Raw genomic sequence first — 7,869 nt, 5'->3', positions numbered from 1 at the left:
ACATTAATTATTGAAAAACAACAGACAGCAGCAAAAACAAGTTGATCTTTTTGTGTTCCTTGAGCCCAGTTGTGAAGGGCCCTCATGACTGGGCCTCATGCCAAACAACTTGTTACAAAAAGAGCTAAGGTCCCAGACCGTGTCGGAGCTTCATGATACCTCTCCTCAGCTGTGCATGAATGGGTGGCCGACTCTGGAGCCCAGGCTGTTGCTTCCCAGTCTGGTGATGAATCCTCCATAGTCTGGTAAGTATATATATATATATCTTTTCCCTTCTCCCTTTCCCATTGCAATTTGCTTATTATATCATTTGCTTATTATATCTGCATTGCCATTTACGTGGGATAAAGGTTGTTTGCCCTTAAAAGTATTGTGTGTGACTTTTCCTTTCCCCTCATGTGTCTCTCGCATAGAACAGGCTTTTACTTGTTTTTTTTTTTGTTTGGTTTTTTAATAGAGGATCTTACCACATAGGGCAGAAAACCAATGTGAGTATTCCATGTATCCATAAGATAACGCACTTGGAGGCTAGGAGGATACTTACAGGGTAGTTCTGTAAATCTCTTGAGCCCTCTGTGACATAGACTTGGGTCAAAGCTCTATCTGTCACTTGGTTTCCATAAGCCACCGTACTAAACAAGGGACTTTGTGAATGTTTGAGGTCCCCTGCTATCAGGGTCATTTCACACTACATCCCACAGCTCTTGAAAAGTCTAGCTATTTCCAGTGCACAGTTAATCTGACTGAAGCTTCCTTTGGGAACTCACATAACTCTACATGCTTATGATGGGGTTGCAGAATCCTCTTGTCTTTCTCTTCAATAGGGCATCTAGCTTTGTTCTGAAAACTCAGTCATCATTACTTCCATTGTAGCAGCTGGCATCAGCTTCCTGGTGCACCAGCTACCAATTTTCTTCTTACTCAATTTTTTTCCTGGTTATCCACGTCACATAACACCCTAGACAACTTTCTGTCTTGTCTCTAGGAATGCCATGGTCATTGTGATAGATCTCTGTGGGTCGGGGCACACTGGCTGCCATGCCAACTTTATTGCTCACTATATTAATTAACTCTGCCTTGCCCTGTCAGTTAAATGCCACCACCAGGCTTCTGGAGTTCTGAGATTCTATTACCCTCGTTGACATTAGGAAGCTCAGCTTCATGGCAGCATCTCCTAGTACCAACCTCAGCCAACAGAAAACAGCTACCACTGAACCTCTGAAAGAAGTCTGTGCTTCCTTTACCATCATATTTCTTACTGTCTTGGTGAAGAGAGTGAGGTAAGAGAGTTTTTTGTAAAAGGATGGATTTTCTGGTTTCACATAATGAATCTTTCTAACATTCCCACCTCTCTCAGTCTTTTGACTGCTCACTCAATATTCTGCCAACACAAAGTTGGCAAAGCCACCTTATTTACCTCTATGGTTTGGCTGTTTCCCCACCCAAATCTCATCTTGAATTGTAGCTCCCATAATCCCCACATGTCATGGGAGGGACCCAGTGGGAGGTAATTAAATCATGAGTTTCGGTCTTTCCCGTGCTGCTGTCATGATAGTGAGTAAGTCTCATGAGATCTGTCAGTTTTATAAATGGGTGTTCCCCTGAACATGCTCTTTCTTGCCTATTGCCATGTAAGATGTCTCTTTGCTGTTCCTTCTTCTACCATGATTGTGAGGCCTCCCCAGCCTTGTGGAACTGTGAGTCAGTTAAACCTCTTTCCTTTATAAATTACCTAGTCTTGGTTATGTCTTTATTAGCAGCATGAGAATAGACTAACCCATTTACTAAGAACCATCATCCTGTGTAAGCTTCAAGGAGCCCACCCAGCAAGATTGGAGGACTGGCTCCATGTGACCTCACCAAGATATTAACCCCTAAGTTATGGGAAAGTGTTCTCATATTAATAAATTTTCCTTATTTACCTGTATATGCTACCCCACCACTAGCAGCAGCACTCTTGGCCTAACACCACAAGTTTCTCTCCTATAAATCCTCTCAATGTATATTTGCTCAGTCTTACAATTCTTTTTTTTTTTGAGACAGTTTCACTCTGCCGTTTAGGCTATAGTGAAGTGGCACAATCTCAGCTCACTGCAGCCTCCACCTCCTGGGTTCAAGCGATTCTCCTGCCTCAGCCTCCCAAGTAGCTGGGACTACAGGTGCCCACCACTACACCTGGCTAATTTTTTGTGTTTTCAATAGAGACAGGGTTTCACCCTGTTGACCAGGCTGGTCTCAACGCCTGACCTCAGGTGACCCGCCCACCTTGGCCTCCCAAAGTGCTGGGATTACAGGCATGAGGCACCACGCCCAGCCGAGTCTTGCAATTCTTTAGGTGAGTACATTATTTTCCTCCAAAGCCCAAAGTGGCTGGGCTGGGCTATAGCCTGGCCATGTGAAGACACAGGAATGGGTGATATGGTGAGCAAATATCATCTTGCAGAGTGTCTTCATGTGAGCTTTTTGCAGACTTCCAGGCAAAGAGAAGCTGCTCTTCTCCATCAAGGAAGAGCACTGCTTCTGCTGGACTGAAAGATTCAGGAGAATCCAGGTTTCAGTATTCTCAGGCTATCCAACAAATATCTCCATCTCTGTCTCTGCGTCTCAGTCTTTTGGGTTTTCATTTTGACAAAGGATACCTATCAAGCCTATGCAATTCATTTTCTTTTTCTGTTCTTACCATACAGTGCTGTGCCAAATTTTCAGCACGGTTTGTCCTACAGCCAAGAGAGACGGAAATATCTGTAAATGTGTCCATGAAGGCTTTCTGAGTTGATGGCTGACTAACCTGAGTCTTTTCATTGTATTTCTTCAACTCTTCCAAAGCTGTTGACAGAAGCCAGCCAACTCCAGAAGCTTTATCATGACCAGCAACCTCATACTCATCAAATGTGCATGCTTGAAGTAAGCCGAAGCTTTGCCTTCTATTCAAATCTCAGCTTGATCCACCATCTATGAGAGGCTTAGTCACTGTGAGCCTTCTGCAGGCCAGAGGTTACCACTACCCCACTTTCCCAGTCAACGGGGTCCAGGTTGCACCTAACTGAGGAGTGAGGGATCAGGTCTCTGAACCCCATCCTGAAGATCTGCTTTCTAGAGACTCTTCTATTGTAGCCAACATTCCTCTGGAGAGCACAACCTAAGAGAAAGATTTTGCCCAGGTAGTTTTTCATTGTTGTTTTGTTTTTTATTTAAGGGGGTGAGGAGTAGAGGTCTGGGAAAAGTGCATCCAGAAAGCGGGGAAAAGCCAGGCATGATGCTCACACCTGTAAGCCCAGTGACTTGGGAGGCTGAGGTGGGAGAATCACTTGAGCCCAGGAGTTTGAGACCAGCCTGGACAATGTAGCAAGACCCTCTTTCAACATTTTTCCAAAAATTAGCTGGGTTTGGTGGTGCACGCCTGTAGTACCAGATACTCAGGAGACTGAGGCAGGAGGATCATTTGAGCCCAGGAAGTCAAGGCTGCAGTGAGCTATGATCATGCCACTGCATTCCAGCCTGGGTGACAGATCAAGACTCTGTCTGAAAAGATTAAAAATAAATAAATAAATAAAAATAAAGGAGCAAAGGCAGATATAGGAGTATGCCTGTGGGCTGGTCCTCCCTTCAGCAGGCACCTAAGTCTTGGTCCCTCTGAGATCCTCTTAGTCAGTGTGATGGTTAATAACAGGTGTCAGCGTGATGGGGTGGAGGGATGTCTAGATGGCTGGTGAAGCATTGTTTCTGGATGTGTCTGTGAGAGTGTTTCCAGTGGAGACTGACATTTGAGTAGGTGGACTGGAAGAGGAAGACCCATCCTCAATGTGGGTAGGGACCATCCAATTGGCTGCAGGAGCGGCCAGAACAAAGTATGCAGAAGAAGAGGGCCGAGCAGCTCAGAGAGTATCTTGCTCTTTCTCTCTTCCTGTGCCAGGCACTTTGCTTCCTTTCCTCCTGCCCTTGGACATCAGACTCCAGGTTCTTCAGCCTTTGGGCTCTGGGACTTGCACCGGCTGTCTCCCTGGGGCTCTCAGGCCTTCAGCCTCACACTGGGAGTTGCCCTGTCAGCTTCCTTGATTGTGAGGCTTTCAGGCTTGGTCTGAGCCACGCTACTGGCTTCTCTCTTTCCCCAGCTTGCAGAAGACCCCTTGTGAGACTTCACCCTGTAATCATGTAAGTCAATTATCCCTAACAAACTCCCCCCCCTTTTTTTTTTTTGAGATGGAGTTTCACTCTTGTTGCCCAGGCTGGAGTGCAGGAGTGCAATGGAGCAATCTAGGCTCACTGCAACCTCTGCCTCCTGGATTCAAGAGATTCTCCTGCCTCAGCCTCCCAAGTAACTGGGATTACAGACATGTGCCACCACACCCAGCTAACTTTTTTGTATTTTTGGTAGAGGTGGGTTTTTACCATATTGGCCAGGCTAGTCTCAAACTCCTGATCTCAGGTGATCCACCTGCCTCAGCCTCCCAAGGTGCTGGGATTATAGGCGTGAGCCACCGTGCCTGGCCTAAACTCCCTTTTACATATACATATGGCCTATTTGTTCTGTCCCTCTAGAGAACCCTGACTAATATAGGCAGGTAGAATGTCCATGGTAGTGCAGAAAAGGGTAACATTTACCTCTAAAGCTTGGGCCAAAGGGTAATCATTTCCCCACCTTTGGGTTCTGGGCATGTTAGATGCTAGGGGTTCCCACTCCATAGACTCTCAGAAACTCTAAGACAGAAGGAGAGCAATTCATGGTGCAGAATAAGGCAAGGCTCATCAGAGAAATGAAGACACTGGAGTATTTACTCACCAGCTTCTATCACTCATAGGTGGAAGGTCACTCCTGTGGAGTTAAATCCAGGCACATCCAACTTGTCCCCAACTCAAGAGGCAAGCACAGTCCTTTGACTAAAGAACCCTGAGACTTAGGAGGCCACCAACACATATGGAACTTGACATGGTTTAGCTGTGTCCTCACCCAAATCTCATCTTGAATTGTAGCTCCCACAATTCCCACGTGTTGTGGGAGGGAACTCTGTGGGAGGTCATTGAATCATGGGGGCGGTTCCCCCATACTGTTCTCCTGGTAGTGAATAAGTCTCACAAGATCTGATGGTTTGATAAGGGGAAACCTCTTTCACTTGGCACTCATTCTCTTTCTTGCCTGCCACCATGTAAGATGTGCCTTTCACCTTCTGCCATGATTGTGAGGCCTCCCCAGCCACGTGGAACTGTGAGTCCATTAAACCTCTTTTTCTTTATAAATTACCCAGTCTCAGGTATGTGTTTATCAGCAGCGTGAAATGGACTAATACAGGACTTCTGCAGGTGACTTCCATGGTAGGCCACGGGCACAAGAACCGTAGACACCAATAAGGTTCCTACAATTACCTCTGCCTCTACAACCAGTATTGGGAAGGGCAACAGGCCAGGTCAATTAGAGACGTTGGTTCCAATAACTGAACATATCTCCCAAATCCTTTTTGTCATCCTCTACATTAGCAAGCTTCTGGCAAAACTCCCTTCCCATAAAAGGCACCTCCAAAGCACCCCTCTGATGTGTCAGAATTTTCTTTCTGAATAAATGCATGCCTTTTTCATTCTCACATTCCCAGGGTTGTCAGTAGTTTTGAAATTCTCTTGCAAAACTACCGCTTTGAGCCTTTGTGCAGGGAACAGCAAAATAAATGCTCTGATTACTGCAAAAGATCAGACATGCATGCCGTACAAGACATTATCTTAAAGCCACCACAAAAGACCTCTTCTCGTTTTATTAAAATTGGCAGGCAATGCCGGAGTGCTGGAGCGCAGGGCCAAGGAGCTTGCAAGGGCAATCCACACGCCGTTCAGCACTAATAGGCGACAAGTTCTGATATTCCAAGAATTTCTAATTTGTGTCTGCTTTCACCTTCCCAGAGCCGATATCCAAATTGATTCTGCCTACTTCAGTCTCAATGTGTGAAAATGCTGACAGACAGAAACACCTAAGGGTAAGACGTCTGCCGAGTGATTGGTTAAACAGCTATTCATTTTGAAATATATCTTTGAGAAGCAGAATAACAGAGGGCCACAGTAGTGTGCAGCCCATTAATTATACAGTTGACAAGAAAATTACCCTTCAGATCAACGTTAGTGGAGACTTGGCTGGAAGGGGGGTGTGAGGACGGACGGGGGAGAAATGTTCAACAGGTTCATCTGCACAGCCTACAGTGAGTGCGGTCCTCCTAGCTCAGGAAGGAGGAAATTGGTGTATATGTCACCTATAACATGCTACCAAACTGCAGGACAAGCCAATAGCCACTTAACAGATGTCCTTACCCTAAAATTCTAGCAAAGGACACCCTGGTGTGCATTCAAGGACTAGCTTAGTCCAGTGGAAACGGCATATGAGTGAGAATAATTCTGCAAAAGTCACAAATTCCTGTCCGTGTGATCTGGGGATATTTCATCACCTGTCATAAGCCTCATGTCTCTTATTCATAAAACGGGGAAGGAAAAAGCAGCCTGGAGGGTAGTTACGAAGAATACATGGGAATACAGGTAAAGTACCTGTCACATATAGGTGCATGTTCAATGCACACACGCCTGTGTTCCATTTTGGGGTTTTCCTGTGCTCTATGGCAAAATCCTGAGCACCTGGTTGTAACCATGAGACCTCCTGGCTGTGTATCTGCTCCTGCAGCCCTCTCCAGTAGTTTGTCCAGAGGCTTGGAGTTCAGACTGGCAGTTTTAGGAGTGCCTGCCTCTCTAGAAAGGGAGGAGGGGAGTCTAGACGTGGTATGCTGCTCCTCAGCCCAGGTCTAAATTTCTGGAGGGGCCAGGCGCAGTGGCTCACGCCTGTAATCCCAGCACATTGGGAGGCCGAGGTGGGTGGATCGCTTGAGGTCAGGAGTTTGAGACCAGCCTGGCCAACATGATGAAATCCCATCTTTACTAAAAATACAAAAATTAGCCAGGTGTGGTGGTGCACGCCTGTAATCCCAGCTACCAGGGAGGCTGAGCCACAGCAATCGCTGGAACTCGGGAGGTAGAAGTTGCAATGAGCCTAGATCACACCACTGCACTCCAGCCTGGGCAACAGAGCAAGACTCTGATTCAAATAAATAAATAAACAAACAAACAAACAAATAATTTTCTGGAGGAAACCAAGCCTCCAGTGCTTCTCTGACATCAGGTTGTAACCTCCTCACCTCCCCCTGCTGAGGACGGCCCTTCGGGCTGGCTGGTTCCCCCAAGTCCACTGCTACGTCGTGGATCCCACCTCCACTCTCCTCCGGAATTGATCCTGATTGAGAAACCTAGTTCATCCCATTGAGGCCCTAGATCTAGATGGCACATTCAAACTGGGTCTTTGCAGGAAAGTTGAATAAGAGGACCCATAGACACAACTGTGACCTTTAGGGACACAAGGGAGGGAGAGCTTAGCGGAGCTCAGAGAGGAAGGGCGGACTCAGCTGTAGCATTTCATGGAGGGATGCAGCCAGGCCATGGCAATCTTGCAGGAATGGAGCCCGGAGGATAATGCCCCTGACTCTGCTCTGCCTTCTCCCATGGCCTGTGTCCAATCAGAAGCTGGAGAATGAAGAAGCCCATTGCTGTGGCCCAAGCAGGTCAGTCGTCTGGGGCACAGACAGAATAGAAGAGAGAAGAGAGAAGGAGTCAATAGACAGCAACAAATACTCAGCCCCACACCACCCCTGGTGGTACCGTTGAACTGGAACTGGGTGACAATGAACTGAAACTGACTGGCCTCACAGAACATGAGACTCACAGGACTCCTTGAAAACACCGGACCAATCTTAGGTGCAAGTTTTTTCAGCTCCATCTCTGACTCCAGTGGCTACTCTGGTAAGCCTTATTTTTTTTTTTTTTAAGTCTTGCTCTGTTACCCAGGCTAGA

The 7,869-nt window shown here is 46.6% G+C and overlaps 1 long non-coding RNA gene across 1 annotated transcript in view; it reads right to left on the bottom strand.

The window, feature by feature from the left end:
• Positions 1-5,720: 5,720 nt before the first annotated feature.
• LOC134761710 (uncharacterized) overlaps positions 5,721-7,869 on the bottom strand; it is a 59,154-nt gene continuing 57,005 nt past the window's right edge. The window contains exon 3 of the long non-coding RNA XR_010140776.1: positions 5,721-7,589. This is a non-coding gene — a long non-coding RNA (uncharacterized LOC134761710). The remainder of the gene's footprint in view (positions 7,590-7,869) is intronic.

Source organism: Pongo abelii, chromosome 6 (assembly GCF_028885655.2).
Source record: "Pongo abelii isolate AG06213 chromosome 6, NHGRI_mPonAbe1-v2.0_pri, whole genome shotgun sequence".
Taxonomy (NCBI): Eukaryota; Metazoa; Chordata; class Mammalia; order Primates; family Hominidae; genus Pongo; species Pongo abelii.
This window is presented reverse-complemented; position numbering and strand designations above follow the sequence as displayed.